The following is a 21,891-nucleotide window of genomic DNA, read 5'->3' as shown; positions in this document are numbered from 1 at the left end:
AGTCCCCCATTTTCAGTGGTGAGTGGAAGGCAAAACAAGAGGGGGAAGAAAACTGAACACCTTCAACAACAACAGATCAATTAAGTAACTTCACCTTTCTGTCCACCTGAGTCCTGTCAGTGGATGCTGGCTGTACTGAACTGTAACACCAGTAACGCTGAGCCCTACAAACTTTTTCTTTGTGCTTTACAGAGGAGGACGGTTGGCCCACCCCCCGCAAATCCTTTTCTGTAAGGAATCCCAACAGTAACACTTTTTTTTATTATTTTCTTTCAAAATATTTCCAAACTGCTTTTTCCCAATCAAATTAGAAACAGTGATTCGGTTTAAAACTGAACAGAATAACAGAACCATGATAAGGAAGCCTAAATGTTACTCTGTGGCTGTTTCTTAAATACACATATATATATATATTTATTGTATAAACATAGAAGTAAAAGGAAAAGAACAAAAGGAGGAAACAAGAGGAAAAATCGACCAGAAATACAGATCTGGTGAGTATCAAAAAAGCCTATTTATTCACAATCTTTTTTCCCCCCAAGTGATGCAGTTTTCCATTGTGACAGTTTTTCATGGAAATTGCTGTATTGTCCACACGTCTATATTCACCTTAAAAAATAGGACTTGAAGGATACATTTTAACCATTGCTCATAAAATACACTCTTTTCTCCATTTCAGTGTTTTCCCTCATCCGTCAAGTCGCTACCAGAAGTTCAAGGCCCTTCACACTGAAAAAGGAATGGGAGAAGGAGGAAGGGAGAGGAAGCAGCGAGAGCACAGGCACGTGCACAGGGGAGGAACAGCCCTGACACAGCAGGATCACAGCAGTTCCATGTCCTATTGCAAATCTGCAGTGTGGCCACAGAAATCCATCAGTGTCCCTCATGAATGCTCACCTGGGGTTTCTTCAGCCCCATGGGCTGCAGCAGTATCCAGCAAAACCCTGGCTTGCAAGGGGATGGCTGCGTCTGGGCATTGTGATGGGAGGAGGAAAGGGGTAAGGGATGCTCGTCTGGCTATAGTCAGTGAGATTTTACATTTTAATAGGGGCTTGGGTGATATTTTGTTCCTACATTCAACCCAAGTCTCTCTTTGAGGCTGGCTGCTTCCTCCTCTAGAAAGCAGAACACCAGCCAAATCGTTCTAAAATATTACCACCCTTCTTACGAGATTTTTCTTCTGGGGAAGGAAAGATTGCTTCTAAAAAGGATGAAAGGGAAAGCGTCACAATTACTTCTTTCCTCTTACAGATAATCTGAAACCTGAGCGTTAACATCCGTGTGAGAACACGTGGGAGCAAGGAACAAGGACTAAAAGTTGATCCTCACGGAGTGTTTTTTCACGCAGAGGATCCCAGCACCCTCTCCACCACAATGAACACTGAGAGCCGTGAGCACAGAGTAAGCAAAGGACAGCCAAGGAGCCAAGGAAACGAGGTGCAGCTGAGCCAGCAACATCAAGAACTTCACTGGTGAAGCTCAAGCACCAGAAATTCAGAAATACAAACTCCAGTCCTGCTGCTACTCTGAACAATGCACTGACAGCCAACAGAAATCAAGGATGAAGCAACTAATAGACAGATCACCAGCTCCTGAAACACAAGGCATCGATCGAGCGGCGCCCAGAAGGCCATCTGATAGCATCGCTATGTGATGGGCTCAGGAAATGAAGAGAGCCATATCTATGTGAAACCAAAGGCGATATTTTGAACAGGAAGCTGGTTAGGAGTGGGAGCAGCTGAATGAAAACAGTGTCAAAGAGAAGAAAAACAAAATAATAGCTTGCTTTCCAACTCTCTAAAATAAATTAGCGTTTAGAGAAAAACTGAGAAATACTGGCTTTCTTATGTGGATGGTTTATTTACGCTTGTTTTCACACCATAGACTGACCTAAGTACAGTAATATCCCAACAAAGCAGAATAAATAAGCCAAACACAGGCTTACTGGAAGCATTGCTGGAGCCGTTCTCCTGCTGCACTGTCTCTGTGCGTGAATGCAGCCCTGGGCTTCTCCACTGCACCCCAACCAGCTTCTAGGCCCAGTGCTGCACTAGCATGGTGTTATTCCTGATCAGTTAGGCTCATGGAAAGAAAGACCCTTAGTGGCACAGCTGCAGTGCAGTGGTATGACTGCATGGCATCTAGACTTTATTTGGCCTGCACCAATCCCGTCTGAGCCCCACAAAGAGCAGACGTGGCCATCTGTACCCACTCGGCTGCAGACACCTACAGGCCCAAACAAACATGGCATCCATTCAGGCTGCCATAAAGCACACATTTCTTTCCAAAGTGGTCTCCATCCCTGTCTCTGACCGCACAACATAAGGTCTGGGTCTCACAAAAGCTGGGGCCCTGCCTTCAGCAGGCTCCAGCTTCAGCCTCCCTTTATGTGCCCAGACATGTCCCCTCAATGTCAGAGGCAAATCTCCCCTTCCTTCAGCTTATGGATTTGGTCAAGCCTGGTCTTGTTTCTTTTGAAGTCAGCAGGAAAACTGTAATGGTAGGGAGATGGGGGGGGGGGGGGGGGGGGGGGGAGGGTGGCAGGATAATGTCTTTTTCTTGATTTCTGGTTTCTTTTAAAAGTCAGATTAACCTTGTGCAATGCAACCCGACGTCCTCCACTCAGACTGGCCCCAGCCCTTCAGCTGCTAGGTTTAATCTCTGCAGTTTGCATCCCAGAGTCCCAGCAGCAGCAGCAAAAGCAGCTGCCAGCATCCTGGGAATATCTGCCTTGGAATCTCAACTACTGTGTGAAGCTGCTGCTCTCCAGTTCAAGAGCTGTGTTTGCAAAGGAAATCTGTCCAACAACAACACTGAGAGAGAGGAAAAAAAGGAGGAAAAAGGGCTTTATATAACAGAATTAACAGAGCTGTTGCAATAGTAACATGAAGTTAACAGGCAGCTTTTCCTTCTCTCTCTCCCCCTGCCCCAACCTTCTTTCTCCAACAGCACTTTCAGTTGTTTTTGTTTCCAAGCTTCTTTTACTGGCCACTCACACAGCCCCGCTCCCTTTGTCTAATTTGGATCTTGAACCTCCATACAACCGACTCTTGCTGTAACTGTAAATCTTTTTATGGCCCTTCTGCCTCTGAACTGTAAAAGCAATGCCACTGTAAGCTGCCTAAATGGGTCGTAAATCCACTTAGTGCACCGAATGAGGAAAAAAGTTTTTAAGGGAAAGAAGGAAAAAAAAAGGCAACCTAAGGAGGCTGGAGGGACACAGGGGAAAAAAAACACAAGAATGTATTTGTTGAATGGAACCAAAATAACAGGAGTCAAAGGGAAAATATGAATGTTGAGGGGGAAAAAAGAAGGATGAAATAATGTGTCCTGGTGGTAAAAACAAAATGCTTCTGAAGAGCTGCTCCACTTATTAGCGCTCAACCATTTACAGGAGGGCGTTGGTTGCCCTCCAGTCCTTTGGCATTGGGAGCTGGTAGCCACAGGAGAGCCCTGGGGACAGCCAGCAGCTCCAGGCCGTCTCCTTTTCTACTGGGTGGTCCATGGACTCGTAGCTGGGTCTGATTCTAGCTCCATGCACAGGAGGCTCCACACCTCCATTTATTCATCTGTAAATGAGAGATACAGATACCCCCTTGTTTGTAAGGTAATAGTGCCAGGCAAGAGAGAGAGCTGTTTCCTATGGCAGTCAGTAGCAGCGGTTCCATTCATGGCCACAGAAGAAGAGCTAGCCCAAAACAGGCCACTTTTTTCTATGTAATTTATTGCATTATCACCATGGTATCTGAGCTCTCAGAGTATTATCCAAATTCCAATGAATTCAGAGAACGTCTTTCCACTACTTTCAATAAGTTTTGGATTTGACCCCAAAGTCACAAAAAACCTGAAGAATATGTCAAAAGAATGTAAGTGGGTGTGAGTTGAAATTGAGGAGTTTGGAAACTGGAGTATGCAGAACAGTAGCTATTTAAAGACCGAGTTTGCTACCGAGCGCTCGCTTTTAATAGGGTTATATAAATACATTCCCATCTCAATATATGTGGAAAAACAGGCAGTGAGGTGAGACTCTATTGCTTTATTTCTTATGGGAAATATTGTGCATAGCTAACCCACCTCTTCCCTTTCCTCACCCACCACCCACAGTCACTGGGAGCGCTCAGCAGCTGTGTACAGTGTGAAGAGTCACATCCGGGAGCAGGGCGAGAGTTAAAGAGTTCACAGCCCTGCCTTATAATGAAGCCCCTGTTTTCACTGCCTTCCCACTCTGCCTTAAAGACTTGATCCGGGTTTTGGCACTCATCATGTCAGAATGGGAGGGCAGACTGGCTATGCCTTTTGTTATTATTATTATTATTTTATTGCTGTGCTCTCTTGCAAGGAAAAGAGGTGGGGAGGGTGGGGGCTGGGAGGGAGTAAATCTTAAAAAGTGTTCTTGCTTGGCTGTGTGAAAAGAAGAAATGAGTCTCAGCACAGGTGTGTCTGCAGAAAGCCTTTCCCAGGACAGGCACCAAGAGGCATCTGATTGCCATTCTCACAAAAAAAAACAGCAGCAGCCAAAGAGGACTGAGAGGTGACCCCCACTCTTTGTTCATCCTTACTGTATGTGGGCACGCTGATGGTTCAGGCCAGGGGACGCTGACACTGTGACTTAAAAGAACCCTATTAAAATGATGGAAATCTTTGACTATGAAAAATAGAGTCTGCACCTGGACAGTAATTATGTTTCAAAGGAAATCCATCTGGTATTTTATTGCTTATTCTCTCAATGTACTTCGTGTACAAGAACAATACAGGGACTGGAATATTTCATATCAGGAGGCTTCCAAAAAGCTGTTTACACCCTGCCAGGTCAATAAGCTACACACATTTTTGCAGTATTATCTCTATTACGGTTAACAATTGAAATACACGTTTAAAAAAAAAATCTTCCCAAACACTGGCATAGGTCCTTGGAGCAGACAGACTCCTGCAAACCCCACCAAACTCCATGAAGCTCATGTACTCAAGAAGCAGTTAGGATTTCAGTATCTGGAAAGAGTTAGAACTACAACTGACGTCAAGTGGGGTTTACCTTTGCCAACAACAGAACTAGAGCAATCTGCTTGCACTGCAGACCGACCTCTGCCTGCGTACATGTAGGCAGTGGAACTCAAATCACAGAATCATTAAAGTTGGAAAAGACCTCTAAGATCACCAGGTTCAATCTAGTCACCCATCCCACCATGCCCACTGACCATGTCCCTCGACCACATTGCCATGGCTCTTGAACGCATCCAGGGACCGTGACTCCACCGCCTCCCTGGGCAGACTAACCCATCACTACTCCTTCTGTGTAGAAATGTTTGCTAATATCCAACCTGAACCTCTTCAGGCATAACCTGAGGCCATTCCCTCTTTCCCTATCGCTGTTACCTGGGAGCAGAGGCTGACCCCCACTTGCCACAACCTCCTTTCAAGGAACTGTACACAGCAATAAGGTCTCTCCTGAGCCTCCTCCAGACTGAACCATCCCAGTTCCCTCAGCTGCTTCCCGTAAGACCTGTGCTCCAGAATTTTCCCATCTCTGCCACCCATCTCTGGACATGCTCCAGGGCCTCAGTGTCTTTCTCATAGTGAGGGATCCAAAACTGAACACAGTACTCGAGGTGTGGCAAGTGCCATGGACAGCAGGATGGTGAAGTAATGAGGGACTCTTTATGTGAGTGAGGACCAGTTCCAAGATAAAGGCTGCATGCCTGTGTTAGTAATGCCAGCCTTGAGCTGGATTGGGCCTGTCTATGTGCAAACACCTATGCAGACATATTTTAAAGAGCACGTTTTAAAAGGAAAACAAGATACAGTCCATCAGAATGGAGAGCCAGTCTTTAAAGACCTTGGGAACCCAAAAGCAGTCTTGCAATTAAATCACGTAAGTCCAGGGCAACTTGATTACAAGGCAGCCTCTCCTTCGTTGCCAATTCTAGTGAATTGATTAATTCTAGTGGATATATCTCAGGTCTTAAGATGACTGATGCATTACAACCCTGGCCTCAGCCATTTGGTGATTGTTATGAATCTCAACATTCATTTTTTCAAAGTTTTAGCTGCCACCATTGAAGGAAAAGGTATTCAAATTAAAATATGAAAACTTAGAAGTAAAATAGAGGAAAAATAGTGAAGTAAATCCCACAGAAATACAGGAGTCAAATTAGAAAAAAAGAAAGAAAAAGATTATCATAGCTATTATTTCTTAGATATCCTGAATTTTTAGTGATCGCATCTGAAGGCTAGAGCAGACATTTCCAAATAGCTGACATAAGCAAAGTTATCTTTGAATGAAACCAGAGTAACAGAATTTGCATATGATCGACATTTGCCTTAAAATTGTGCAACCTGTAGTACAGAAGAAGGAATTGTCACAGATTTATTTTTCACTTCTGCCACTCATTGCATATTGTGGGAGATATGGAATTTGGCAAGGAGATGGCATTTATTAGCACATATAAATTCACCAGGAATGTTTGGTCTTGCTGTTAAAGCTCAGATCTAGAACACAGAAATATGTCAGAAGCCGAGCTGAGCTTTTAAAAGCAAGCTTAAAAGCCATGTATTTCTGCTGAAAAAGCTTCACAAGTTAAGCAATTGCACACAGAAAGTTGAGAAAGCAGAAATTGAACATATCCTGGAATATTCTTTTCAGAAACATAATTCATTATTTCTAAGATTTGGAAAGACTGACTCAAGATTTCTAAATACTTGGATTGGAAATGCTGCTGCTAACTGGCCGTCATTGTTTCACACAGCATCATCCAGATCCAAGAGCAGATTTCAGTTCTCTCATTAAATTTCAAAGAGTTGATTTATTGAAATAACTTTGCAGAGTCATACTTTAGTTACTGAGATCCAAGAGCAGATGTTGGCACTCGGTCTCCTGCCCATACATTCTGTGTAAGTATCACTGCAGGCCCTGAAAGGCCAAGCACCCCAGGGCACTGCATCAGTTTCTGGAGTGTTCAGGTATGAGATTTTGCTATAAACCATCCCCCGTGACCTTGCCTGCTGCAGATGGGCCCAGGTCCCTTAGGAGAACTGAATGATGGGGATTCTGGACCTTGGCTTCCTCCACCTGAATTGTTCAACTGTGAAATTGTTAAGTTGCACAGCATTATCCTGCAAACCACCAGGACATGTGATGAATGCAACAGAGCATCAATCAGCGCATCACACCGGGCAAGGTGGCACAGACTCACCTTCAGAATGCTTGGAGCTGAATGTGGGACAGAGACATTGGCTCAGGAGCTTGGGCCAAAGTGGTGAAGCAAGGCAGAGATGTGCATGGTGGGCTCTCGGCAGGGCTGTGTGCTGGCTGTACTGCATGCCTGGGTCCATGCCTGCTATGTGCCACTGCCCGCTGACGGAGCAACACTGTGGTAACGTCACGCTGCAGAGAACACAATTACAAGAGATGTTGACAATATGTCAGTTATTTCAGTTTTCGAAAAGGTATTCAGAAATATTAAAGTTCAGACAAGCCATTTTTTCTTTCCTTATCCAGGTGTGGAAAAGAAAAGAGAGATGTGGATAGAAGAAAGTGCCTAGCTCAGAACTGCTTCTTCATTTCTGTTTGTTTTGCTTTACTCCTTTTTCCAATGTTAAGGATGGGGACAACTTATTTTGGAGTCGGTATTAATTTTCTTGTTCATGTCAGTTTTCTTTGGATCAGATTCCTAAATTCACATAGGCAAACTCAAACATCAATTTAAATCCACACACAACCGACCTCATGCTATTAAAGCAAAAAATCCTCCTCTCAGCTTGAGGAGAACCTGCTGTCGGCAAACTCCTTCCCCTCTGAACCATAACCTTTGACTCGTCCTCTGGAGGAGAAGGGAGAAATGCAATCAGGTGCAGAATGCCAATGCATCCCTCTGGGGTGACGGACTTCCCATTTCCAAGCAACCATTAAAAGCGCCATATGGAATTTCATGTTATATGAAGCAACAAGAAATAGGAAAACCCAACAGCGAACACATGCCGTGTGTTACATCTGCCTGCGAGCACGGGGCAGTATCTGAGCCTTCTGCACTAGAAAGAGCTATGGGATGCTCAGCACGCCTGGGTGCTCGTACACTGTATTATTATTATTTTAACTAAGAAACTGGCTGCTCGGTCGATTTGAGGAGGGTATGGCTTTGAGACAGATCTGAAAATAATCTGAAAAATATGAGGGCCAGGCAAGGGAACATTTCCAAGATTGTATGAAATATTAAGGAAGTGAATGGAAAACCTTTATTTTCCATCAGATGTTCCACAGCAAACTTGGGTTTCTCAAGCTTATCTCCACATCCACATTACAACTGAAGACTAATTGCATTTTCCTCAATATTTTTCTACAAATATAAAAAACTCAAGTCCCCCCACTTCTACCAACAAGTTTTCCCACCTCTGGGGGAAAGGAGCAGCCAAGAATCCAGCACACGTGCCAGGCACTGCTGGGCTACATGGAACTGCTGCAGCCCAGGGACCTCTGGAAATGAAGACGAAATGAAGCTCTGTTGTGTGCTGCACTCTGATAAGATTTTGCCCCCATTTCAGCGTGACCCAATAGCTTTAAATTGCTCCATTTCTCAGCCAGCCAAGAGCAAATGGGTGGTAGATGTGATATGGCTTTCACAGGAAATCACTCGTGATTGATTTAGCTTCTCCTCCTCGGTGGTATATGGGCTCAGCCTATGGCACAGGCACATAAATTATACGTAGGACGCCTTCCACGGTTCTGTGCAGTGTACGAGTTGTCACCCCATCAGGGGAAGAAGCTTTTATGAAGTAATACATCCAAGTGTACATGGGATAGATATGGCCACTTTCAGTTGCTCAACAAAAATAAAGTCTCATTTCAAAATAAGAACTTTGAATCAGAATAAAGCAGAACCAAGTAATTTCAATGAGTTTTTAGCTAAACAAACAGAAAATGCTGCTGGCTGTAAAAAGAACGAGTGCACTTTGAAGAGCTTTTGTTTGTTTTTAGAAAGCTAATACAGGCTGTGGAATTCAAAAAAGTTTTCATTAACAAGATTTCAACAGTTTGAGTTCTGCTTTTGCCTCTTTGAAAGAAGAAGATCCAAAGATGTTTCATTTTCATTTTAATGTGTTTACAGAAGAAAATATCTACTAGCACTGTTACATTGTTATGTCTGGGGGATGAGAAACAAGATGCTGGAGAATTATTCATAAGAATCATTTGTGTGATTTATACATACTTTCTTCTGATTGGAACAAGGACCTCATTTTGCAGTACTCTCAGTTTCTACCCACAGGCAGAAGGAGCACAGAGGAGAACACTCACTTGAATCTAGATTAAAGGCAACAGAGATTAAAATCATTGAATAGAGCTTCAAGTCACAGGGCAGTTTTGGCTCACGTTCGTGCAGCACATGACAGTTGGGTCCTGGCTCCAGACTGCCTTTCCCAGGTGGCACAGCACTGAAAGCCATACAGAGGGGAGGGAAGAAGGGGGACCCCTGAGCAAGTTGAGCATGCCTGGGAACCTGGCTGTGATAGAACAGGAAGGCTGTGAGAAGAAAAGAGAGGGATGCATTTTGCAAGCCTATGCTCAATGCATGCATTATCCTGCAGGTAGATTAGGTTTTCACACAGGTCATTTGGACAAACATGCAAAAAGAGACTTTTAGACTCACCTGAGTACCACAGTTTTTAAGATACCCATAGTCCACCTAGCTCTGAGTATCATGTCTCAACATTATTTTTCACCTTTAAGCTCAAAACTTCAAGAGTACCCCAAGTGGGCATATGTTTTTCTGGTTACCCAGGCAGCTCCCACTGGAGACAATGCAGACTTTTTTTTCCCTAGGCCAGGCTAGGGTTTCAGGACTCAGACCTATTTTAGTACCTTAATGTTCCTCCAGTTCTGAAATCTGCTTTGCTTGCCTGATTGCTGTAAGGTAAATAGAACAGAACTGCTGACTGCAGAAACCCTGAAGAAAGTTACCCCAGCCCAGCAAATATCTGATATTTAATACTCATTAGGAAGATTCCACTGTTCATACTGCTTTAGAGGAAACAGGAAGAAAAAAATATATACTTCAACCATAATACACAACTACCCAATGCAAAACACAGCAAAAAGACCAACCTTGTAAACCACTCTTAGAAATCCCCACCAGTCCCACAGGGCCCCAACCAACCTGCCCCAGGCTTCCCCAGCTAAAGCCATGCACTGAGCAAAGCCCACTTGCCATCAATCTAAAGGCAGTTTTTGCTGAAAGCTTGTAACATCAGGGCTAGGGGATGACATATGGGGATGCACCCCTTGCCCAGTGCAGGCATTTTTTATCAGCTTCAGCCTTCAGCACATCGCAGCCACCACACCAGGTGACAGCCGGGCAGCGAGCAGCCAGGGCTGGAGACTGGAGGAGGGAGCTGGACGTAATTAACTGGACAATTGAATGGGTTCTGCCTCTCTGATTTCAATTAACCTCTGAACTTTGCAGTGACGAGATCTCACGGTTACCAACTAACTTCAGTGAAAAGCAGACGTTCTAACTGGTTAATCCAGCCCTCAAAAGCCATATATAGTTGAGATTTGATTATCTTCTTTCAGATCTCTTAATGTTCACCAAAAGAAAAGTGAGTAACATATCAGGCTTCTTTAACACTGTTATTGCATTAGAGTTGAGGTCTGATTACTGTATGGGAGCTGGGGGCTGATTCTGTTCCCATTTGTAATCAAATGCAGAATTCATTAATAGGAGGAAAATGAAGTCAGAAGATCCCACAAAAATACATTAATTACATTAAGAACATGCAGTCACAGCCTGCAAAACAGATTAGTGTGCACCAACAGATAAATAAGAAAGAGTGAGATAAGCACAGAGCTAACATGAGAGAATAAATAAATCTAGCTACGATAAGAATAGATTTTACCATGATTCACCAATGTTTTTAGAGAGAACTTTTTAGTTTTAAAAGCCAGGAGCATTTCAGAGATTTGGTACAAAAGGTTGTCTTCAAACCCCATATGAATTACGAAGATTTCTAGCTTACAATAGAGCGACAATTTAACATTAAAATGGATCAAAATAACTCCGCTTTCAGAATGAAAACATCTTTCAAATTCATCCATCTTTTCCATTCAGCACCTGGAGAGAGAATTGTTTTACTTGGCCTTTGCTTCCAACACAACTCTGTCACTTAAGACGTGGACCATCTCCAGTTAGTGGGCACAGATCTAATTCTGCTATCATTTCTATGGCTAGATGGCTAAAGATGATAGGATAAACAGTTATCACTCTGCCTATTGGCTTAAATGAATTTGTCCCTAATCTTTAAGCAGCTATAAATGAGAGCCAAATCGGAATTTATGATAGCAGACTGCACATTTTCATGCATCTGCAGTTACAGCAGCAGGTATGAGACACGTTGAAGGGTACTGAAGCAAAACTAAGTTACTGCGCTAAAAAGACTATAAATATCAGGAAACTTGACCAAGATCCTAACATTTAAAACAAATGCAGCAGCCTACAAATAATGGCAAGGCACTTTCAAGACGAAAACACAGTTGATGGTATAGATCATAAACCTCTCTTAAAAATGTATTAATAAAAATCTCAGGTTAAAAAAAATTAGGAAGAAAGATTACAGGACTTTATTATGTATTGTTTCATACTTTAAGTAGCACAATAACTTGTAAATTAATCACAAGCCTGCAAATCCTTCAGTTGTAACAGTAAATAATTATTTCTATTAAGTTCTTCTAATGTAAATATCACAATCTAGTCTGACATTATCAAGCTTTTTTTTTTCACAAAACACATATTTAAATCATAAATGAGTACCAAAATCAGAACTTCTTTAAAGCACACTATCCAACATTGTGACATTTAAGAAATTCCAATTGATAAATTTATGAAAATCCTTTTTCCATCTTCCACTGGAAGATGCCTATGCTGTGGCAGTAATGCCCTTCAATTTCTTGCACATTAGTAGCCCTATCTAATAGAGTGTGATGTCCCAATGATAGAAGCATCTGTCTTTTCTCCCCTAATCAATAACGTTCAGCAAAAGTCCCTTCTTCCAGCAGCAGCATAAATTATTAGATATACGCAAATAGACTTGCTAATGTTAATTGCCAGGGCTGATTGGTGATTAATTTTTTGATTATGATCAATCATTCTTCAGGAATCTTAATAAGACATTCAAGGCAATCTGCAATTTGACAATAATTAAGGATCCCAACCCATAACACGTCCACAGCCAACCACAAAACATCTCCATGACTGAGCGTGCTGCAGGAGCAAGCTTCCCTACTTTCAAGAACAGAGAAGGGAACAACCAGAGCCTCTGGAGCCTGCTGGGACCAGGTCCTCACATGTAACAAGGAGAGTCTTTTTGCCATATTACAACAAGAGTGCTCACAGTATGTTCTCCTAGATGGGACCATCCTGAATGCTGCGTGCCCTTTGTGCCATAGGAAATGAAATGGGGGCTGCACTTAATGTTGTGATGACTTGGAAACATTGCTCCAGCTCTCGGCCATCTGATGGACAGCCCTTCCAGCATCTAACAGCGGACACTTGCCAGGCCTGCACAGGACAGGCAGACCTACAAAGTGAATGCCAACATGAAATTAAAATTTCAGGGCATACATGTTTAAGATAGCTATCCAGGAGGCTCATGCAATGCCTTTTGTCTAGTGCAGACCAAGCAATAACATTACATTTCTAGCAATAGAAACACTTTCTCATGCCTGTGTATTTTAGGGCAAAAGTTCAGACACTACTGTGAGTACATCAGCCCAAAATGTAACACTATTTATAATATTTTCTTTAAAAATGAATTCTCTTGCAAACACAAATACTTTCACAGAGAGCTTTAAATCCAAATGCTAACTATTGCTGTGTGTGAACCAGAAGCATGAGCAGCAAGTGCTGGACACGAAGTTCACCAAAAAAAACCTTACTGAAGCTGCAGTTGCTTAAGTACATGCACCTGGTTTGTGCCAGGTGCAATGCTCTGTGCTCACAGAACTCTCTACTTGCACACCCCAATGTGAGCACTGCACAGCACAGACTTCCAAACAGACACCATTGCCACTCTAAGAGCTGAACAGCCCTGATCTGCCATCAAAAATGAGTGATACGCAGAAAGCAAGGAGTGTGGAGGGAAGCACACAAAGAGCCCCTGCATCTCAGGCTGGGCCTGTTGTGTTCTGCTCACACCCAAGCTTCTAAAATTCTGTCTTCACGGCTTAACCCTGCATTGTGCAAAATCTTCCTTTTTACCTGACAAGAATGGTGTAAAGGACTTTGAATGTAAATGAAAAAAAAAAAAAAAAATCCTGAGGTCTAAAATTCATCCCATGCTGCCTCATGTACCATCTTATCATGAGGTCCAAGGTATTTGCTCTTCCATTTGAAGGGCATGCAGTAAGAAGATGGCTCAGCTGCTGTTCTCACTGAAAGGGCAGAGCAGAGCTGGCCCCTACTTTATGTTATCTTCCAAAGAGAAGTTAGATCTCCACTGAATGCTGTTTTGCCCAGGCAATATCTTCTAAAATATGTCATCATTTCCACAAGAAACCGAAGCATGGTTTTCAGAAAGGGTTCAATTTTAAGTGATGGCTTTTACACAAATAGGAAAACAATTTCATTCATCTGAGAACAGTTTCAAATTAAAAATAAGAAGAACCCTAAACGAGTGCACACTTTCTCTCTATTTCTTTTTCTATATCATAAGCAAGAAATTCTTAGAAACCACAAATATACACAGGAGGCTTTTAACTGTACGATGCATTTTTTAAAGCCTCGGTCCACTGTTTGTTTAATCTCATTATTTCTAAGCCGGTCTCAAGAACTTTAAACATTTACAGAGGGAATTTAGTGGCCAGAGCAAGCATGGAATGTCACCAGCAGTAAGCACAAGTATATACTAAATGCTGTCAGTTCAGACTGAACTGGCTCAGTCCTTTCCTAGATGTCCCAGATCAACAACAGCTCATCCACTGTCAGAAGAGCAATGCTGTTGTAAAGGCGCCGTCTTTGAAAAACAAATTAGTTTCCCACTTTGTAAGTTAACATGTCATTATTTTTAAAGCAAATGCTGCATATTTTCTTCAAGCAAATAGTTTAACAACTGTTTAAGTTATCCCTGCAGCTGAGATTCCTCGCTGCTCCCTTTATAAATCTAGCTCAGGAAAACTGAAACGCTAACACATTTCTTGGATTGGGTCTGTCATTCCTCTCTAGCTCCTCGCACTTTTACAATTCACAAGGTCATGAGTACAAAATGTGCTTGTTAACTTACACAAGAATAAAGCTGTCAGATGGGCTGAAGACTCCTTGCGTACCAGTTTAGTGAAATATGATTATCCAAGCTGTAAAATGGATAAACCTATTAAATTAATAAATCTGCTGCCCCGTAGTCTACCACTGATGTCACTGCCCTACCTACAAGGCACCCCTTCTTAAATTAATACTTGATAAAGGAATAAATCTCCTAAAGACATACACTAAAGCTTTGCATGGAAGAGTTATCTTTTGTGTTACAAACTGTAAGTAATTTTTATTGCAATGGCGGTGAGAGAAAATGAATTCCAGAAAAAAGAAATCTTGGAAAAATATTATTACCCTGCCAACACTGTACACAACGCATCACCTCCCTGTTTCTTTATTATTATTACTCTAATGTGTCAGTGGATTTCAGTGCCCATGAAAGCAAGGGGTAATTAGCAGGGTGGTGGATAAAGTGGAAGGCCACTGCCTTAACACAGACAGATTGGGTCAGCTACATATGGGCAAATGAAATCATGATTCACTTCTTTCAGCTGCTTTGATTTATTACTCTGAAGGTCCAGTGATGAAGTTCCACATCAGGGGACACAGAAGGAGAAGGAGTTTCAAAGCAGTCTTCCTTCAGGACTTCTTAGAAATCCTTTAGGATATTGTTTGCTGGAGTACAAAATCACTGTTCTTATTATTATTAATAACCATCTACTGCACAGACACCCTCACAGAAACCAGAAATGCACCCTGCCAGGCACCAACTAAATAAATAGCAAAGGCAAAAATCTCTGCCCCTGAAATATTAAAAGAAAAATCAAAAAGTGTAAGGGAAATAAGCACTGACGTGAAATCAGTTGCTTTAGGACCACATAGCAAAGGGCCAGCAAAAATATGGAACAGAAAACAGATTCCCCTGATCCCAACCAGCGCCCACAGATTGCACTTCGATAATGTTAAAAATGAGATAAAAATAAAGTCCCAGCTCATCCAAAGGCATCCAACAATGTGCTCAAAGCTCAGCAGTGAATTTGTAAAAGGAAACAGGAAATGAAAACTAAAGAGAGTTGACATGATTACGGGGTGTTAATAAGAAAAGACATAAGCCAGGGGCCTTGATGTACAACTAGACAACAAGAGGTTATGTTTGGAGTCAGGGCTATGCTAATTTGCAAACTTGGGTCCATTTCATTAAGTGAGCTGAGAGACAGGCTGTCTCAGTCCAGCAGAGAGGGATCTCATTATCCATGTAGGGAGCAAGAGATAAGAATCTTTTAATAATTGCTGGGAATTTTTTTATGATGATATGGAATGCCAATTTATGCCTCTCCACTCAACGTGGATAAAAACCAGCCTCCTTCATAGTTCAAACAGCCCCTCCCAGCCGTGGCCATTAGGACATGGAGGGAAAGCAGAGACTAATGTGCTTGCCCGGGAGACCACTGCTGCAGAACTTCATTAAACACACTTCATAGTGGGAACATTTTTGTTTACAGTGGATGGAAAACTTTGCCAACCGTTTTTACTTAATTATTAATAGGCGCAGCTTTAGGGTTGAGGGCACAATTCAAAAGCCAATGCAGTCAACAGACAAAACTACAGACATAGAGTCTTTGGATAAATCCTTCACTAATTTCTTGTTGAAGAATGGTTCTGAACTGACACCTTTGGAAAAAGCTAAGGAACAGATTACTGTGTCCTTCCTCTTGTCCTTCTCTCCAAAACACATCAATTGCATCCACTGAAGCTTTTGAGAAGCCAGAGGTCTGCATATCTTTGCAAAAAGTATCCCACCTCAGGCTAAGCACATCATGGATTTTGTGACAGGGACAAGCTGCCTGTAAGGGAGTAATTTTGAGAGACTTGCAGTCTTTTGCATATTTTTACCAAACAAGCAAGCTTATGGCTACAGCTAAAATCACTGGCACAGAAGAGTGGGGATAGAGCTGGACATGGTCCCGTGCTCTTGTTTTAGTGCATAGCATCTGCTGAAGGCTGACATACAGGCGCAACAGCTCATCAAAATCACTCTGGTAGCATTAAACTTCTTAGAGCCAAACTCTTAAGAGGAAACAAAACTCAGAAGAGCAAAATCTCCTCTCGCTTGCAGTCTCTGGGTTGGACTGCACATCAGTGTTGGAAAACACTGTCCAGGGAACTCCAAACCTGTGCTTATCTCTCGAGCTAGCTGCAGCATTCACATTTATGCATTGGGTCAAACTAAGGACCATATATAACCTACCTAGCTTCTTAGCAGGAACAAATCTGTAAGGCTCTCTTCAGTTGAATATGTACAGTGCCTGCTTAGAGAGGTGAGACTTTTTCAATGGATGTCACTTTTGGAGGCATTGCAAAAGAAATTTCCTTTCAGAAGCAGTTGTTTCTGTGAAAATAAAAGAAGAGAGAAACAAAACAGAGAAGTTGAAAAGGGGGGGTTCAGATGAGCCAGGTCCCAGGAGAAACCCCAGACATGTTAGCATGGGCTGCTGCTGGTCAGGAGCCAGGAGAGCACGTACAGGGATTCACCACGTGCTTGTTCTTAACCTTGCAAGGACAGAGCTCTATGTGGTCTTCCTGGCAAAGCTCTGATAGAAGTTACAGCTTCAATTCCACAATCTTCCCTCCCCCTTCACCACCATCACCCGATCCCTCAGAGAGATGAAGAAATACGAACAAAGGCTGCAGTAGATCATGTCAAGGCAATATTAAATGCCTCTAATGGAGCTTAGATGAGACCAGCCTTCTTAAATATCTGGAAATTGCCAGCAAACATCCAGGGACTCTGCAACTGAAAGTCCCGCTTGCTGGGGAGGAAGGGTCAAATACCAACCTTGTATTTGCAGAATGTCTCAAGTTCCTGATGTCTTCGACCCTACCCCATAAAATGATGCTTGCAGGCTTCTCTCATGAATGCTTTTTTAAGAATACAGAAAGCACAGGTATTAATTAAAACAGAAGAGCTTTGCCTAGCAATTAGATGCCACAAGTAGTCCCCTTACACAACACTTCAAACTAGAGATGAAGTGCCCAAATAACATTGTTTTAGCTTTTGAACACAATTCACTCAATGTTCATCAAGCCAACAGTAAATTCCATCACCTTGGTAGCTTTGGGCTCTGCATATATACAACTGCTGTATTACATCGTGTTTCATCTCAGACAGCAATGGAATAATGTATATCAGCCTTCACTTTTAAAAGTTACTCTGTCTTCTAGTCCTGCTAAGTAAGCATATGCCAAGCTTCACCTTCTAATCAGAGACTTCATGATGTTAAAACACACGGTGATCTTCTCAACCGGATAAATGATGTCCACTAGGGGCTTGCACAAGACCACTCATGTTTTTGTTTTGTTTTGAATTAAATACCAAAATTTAGCTTAGGTATTTAAAGGTAAAAACTAAAATTCAAAATCTGATTCTCCCAAAGCTTCACACTACTTATTCTGCTCTGCTCTTCTTTCTCCTCTCTGCAGGTTCCTGTTGTCAAGTTGGGTAACCTCTGTCCAAGCTACTTCCATCTGAATTTATTTGTAGTGTACGGAGATAAAAGTCCAGCTGCGATACCATTAGGATTTGGCAAGGTAATAGGCTCCAGATTTTTGAAAACCCATTTTCTATTAAAAGGAGATCTCTCTCTCTGCGCTTATTTCTCATGATTACAATATGAATTTAAGGTACTGTAAAATTAATAGAACACCGGCGCTACAGACGGACGTCTCCGGCACAGGCAGACAGACAGCCTGTCCCTGCCAGTGCCCTCCAGCTGCGACCCTAACCCTATGCATGATAACAACTGGCTTACCTTGAGGCAAACTCATTTACTGACCCTTTAAGACTAATGTTAAAAGACCAATGGAAGCTAATAACGTGTAATACTTTTTGCAAGCTGAATCCATGATCACGTGGAGCAGATTTTAAATTGCCCACCTCATTACATGCAAAACGCCACCAAAATCTATGGAAAATTCAGCTTCTACTACTGATATGTACACGAGCTGATTTGCAAGCTGGGAAGTGCAGAGACTTTAAAACCACTTCCAGCCTATTTTGGGTTAGGCCTGATCTCATTTTTAAGAGGGCTTAGTAAATGTGAATAGTCTTCAGTGCCACTTTTCTTGTGAGGTACCGAGGAGCACTGGGACGTGCCTTGGGTCTGGTGCCAGCATCTGGACACCTCACAGGCCACCACCCCATCACCTCCAGGCTTTGCAAAGGGTTTTGGTATCCTTCTGTGTGCCAGTTCTCAGCCTAGCTGTTAATTTACCAACAACAACAGCTCCAGGGCCAGGGCAGGAGAGCTGCAGCCATGGCTTGGTGTTTGTCAGGAGGATTCCCTTCCCCTGGCTTGCCTGCACTGTGCATCCAGATCCACTTTGGAAAAAAATCCTGTTTTCTTCTGCCCTCATTTCAGGGTGTGTTACGTATAGGAGGGTAAGAAGAGAGAGAAAAGGAGGTTTCTGTTAACAGCTCCTGAAGTCTGTTACCGTGAACCAAAATATCACCTCCAGCCACATACCGCTGATACGTACAATCACATATTTGCTCGAATGTAGGATGTGATATAATTATAGCCAATTAAATGTTGTTTTTTCTAAGGCACTTTTTGAAAATCAAGTTGTTATCTGGTCATCAGACTGTCAGTAAACACATCTCTTTCACATGCAACATGTTTAACTTCTGTTCAGGTAACATTACTCTCATACACAATCCTCGTGGCAATTAATGATAACTCCGTTATCATTTTGAAACCTCTGCAAACAAATGAAAAAGTAACAACAGAGAGAAGAATCCTTTACCCATTTGAGACCAGATCATGAGGGTTTTTTGTTTCTTATTACTAACTACATTTATATTCACCTGCATCTCAGAGAGCCAGCTGTGGGGTCATGGTATCCCCAGCCCCAGCAATGGTCATTCGTGTTGGCATCTTCAGGCAAAGGTACAGACCATACTCAGTAGCTCAAGTTTTGTTTTGCTGCATGTGCATACAGACCTGATTACTCTTCTTATGCTTCACAGAAAAATATACACACACACTCATTTTGCTTCACAAACATACTTTTTACCAGTGTTTATGTACTCATGTGTCCTGTAAGCACATACATGCCCCAGACCCAGAGCCCAGCTGATTATTATTAAGTTGCAGTCCTACATGAATCACGATATATTGCTTGGGTATAGAAATGTCAAAATGGTGAAGTGGCCTACAGATAAGTGCGTTCTGTGGTGCTGATGCCAATGGCACCGCTGCAGACCCAGCGCACAAAGCTGAAGAGCTGTCTGTGTTCCTCTACAACCTGAGTTTCTCCTCAACAGCTACCATTTAGTCCCATTTCAATCCTTTACAAACAGCTTCTGTCTACATCCAAAATAAGTCACAGAGTTTAAACAATGCTATTTAACCTCCCATGCCCTTTCCCCATATTTCTACCAGTGCCAAACACACGTTAACTCATTCCTAAAAGCCACACGCTGCCCAACCAATGCTGCCTAAGGAAAGCATTCATGAGTGTTTATGGGGCAGCTGAAGTGTAATGATTTAGTAGATGTTTATAAATGTTTATACTGTACAGATTAACATTCCCCAGGGGGCCTGTAATGAAGAGAGCGCTCCAACTGGAATCAAACCAGCCAGCCTGAGCTGAATGAGCATGAATGAATCCTGCTGGCCTACCCTCACTAGTTGTTTACTTAGTTTGAACGGATTTCCTCTATCCATGCTCCTTCAGCATTTTGTTTGGAAGAGGCAAAAGAAGAGGATAGTCTTACAAGGAGCACAGTTTGGAAACAAGCTAGAAAATCCAGCCTGACACTTGGATCATGATAATTACTCACAAATTGCACTAGACAAAAGAACAAAGAGCCCAGCCTGTCTGCTTTGGAAGTCAAGGCTGAAATTCCCATTGACTTCAAAGGAAATTAGGTCTCAATCTTAGAATACAGTTTTCAAACATCAAGGTTCTCAATGCCTTCTTTACTTCTGTCTTCAATAGTCAGATCAGTTACCTTCAGGGTATTCAGCCCCCTGAGCTGGAAGATGGATAGGGAGCAGAATAAGCCTCCACACAATTCAGGAGAAAACAGAGACCTGCTACTACACCTGAGCTGTCACAAGTCCACTGGAACTTGGGATGAAATCCACCCAAGAGTGCTAGGGGAGCTGGCAGAAGCGATTCCTAAGCTGCTTCCTGTCATTTATCAGCAGCTCTAGTCAACATGGGAGGTCCCAGACGACTGGAGACTTGCTAATGTCATGCCCATCTACAAGATGGGTTAGAAGTATAATCCAGGGAACTAGAAGACTGTCAGCCTAACCCCGGTATACGGGAAAGCCATGGAGCAGATTGCCTTGACTGCGATCATGTGGCATGCATGGGACATCCAGGGGATCAGGGCTAGCCAACGTGGATTCATGAAAGTCAGATCCTGCTTGATTAACCTCATCTCCTTCTATGACCATCTAGATCATCAGCCTGGTGGAAGAGGAAAAGGCTGTGGATGTAATCTACCTAGACTTCAGCAAAACTTCTGACTGTCTCCTGCAGTATTCTCCTGGAGAAGCTGGAAGCCCATGGTTTGGACAGGTTCATTCTTCGCTGGGTGAAAAACTGTCTGGTAGGCCGGGCCCAACGAGTTGTGGTGAACTTATTTAAATCCAGCTGGTCTCTAGTGATATTCCTCTGGGGTCATTATTGTGGTCTGTCTTACGAGGAGCAGCTGAGAGAACTGGGATTGTTCAGTCTGCAGAAGAGGAGGCTCAGGGGAGACCTCATCACTCCTCACAGCCCCCTAAGATTGGCCTCTTCTCCCAGGTAACTGTGATAGTACAGGAGGTGACAGCCTTACAGTGTGCTATACGAGGTTGAGGTTGGAGATTATGAAAAACTTCCTCTCAGAAAGTGTAGTGAGGTATTGGCACAGCTGCCAGGGAGGTGGTGGGGTCACCATGTCTGGAGGTGTTCAAGAACTGTGGAGATGTGGCACTGAGGGACGTGGTCAAAGGGCATGGTGGGATGGGTTGATGGCTGGACCTGGTGATCTTAGAGGTTTCTTCTAACCTTAATGATTCTATGATTCCTTTGGGGCACAGTACCAATCAATCAATCAATCAATCACCCTGTGAAATCCGAAGTAAGGAAACAAAGCCCTCTAGATGTCTGCTGTAGTCAGGACAGCAACGACACACACATATATTCAAAATATGGATCATATCAAAGGAGTCAGGAAAGGGTGGGAAGAAAATAGAATCGTGGTAGGATCACAGCCCGCATGGGCCCTGAGAGGTGGCCAGAAATACCAAGGTGAAGGTGAAGTGTATCATCTAGAGAAAGGTACCACTGCCAGCAGATTTCTGCACTGAGTGCTCACATTCTTCCTGGGGCCACGCTCCTTTGCCGATGCAAGAAGATTCCTCACTTTCCCCCAAATTATACTAATTCTGCTTCTGATAGCTATATGCTTGCACTGGACAAACAGTAGCACCGCACATTAAAGGCAACAAAATAGAATAAGAAATTAGCTTTGTAAATTCTCAAACCACAGCACTGAGGGCAGTCCATTGAAAATGTCTGCTGTGTTCTCCAGCCTCTCTAATGAATCAGATAGACGTAGCTCTCTCTACACAAAAACACTTGTTTCAACGGGTTTCTGAGA

At 42.8% G+C, this 21,891-nt stretch overlaps 1 long non-coding RNA gene across 3 annotated transcripts in view; it reads right to left on the bottom strand.

The window, feature by feature from the left end:
- Nucleotides 1–21,891, bottom strand: part of LOC101750167 — a 60,253-nt gene that overhangs the window by 27,264 nt on the left and 11,098 nt on the right. For 2 of the 3 annotated variants that reach the window (XR_005841245.1, XR_005841246.1), the window contains exons 2-3: nt 16,480–16,620; nt 7,191–7,381 (exon numbers count right to left, since the gene is read on the bottom strand). This is a non-coding gene — a long non-coding RNA (uncharacterized LOC101750167). The remainder of the gene's footprint in view (nt 1–7,190; nt 7,382–16,479; nt 16,621–21,891) is intronic. The other variant, XR_005841247.1, reaches the window with a different exon arrangement.

Source organism: Gallus gallus, chromosome 20 (genome assembly GCF_016699485.2).
Source record: "Gallus gallus isolate bGalGal1 chromosome 20, bGalGal1.mat.broiler.GRCg7b, whole genome shotgun sequence".
NCBI classification, from domain to species: Eukaryota; Metazoa; Chordata; class Aves; order Galliformes; family Phasianidae; genus Gallus; species Gallus gallus.
Note: the sequence above shows the minus strand (reverse complement) of the source record. Positions and strands in the feature narration are given on the sequence as shown.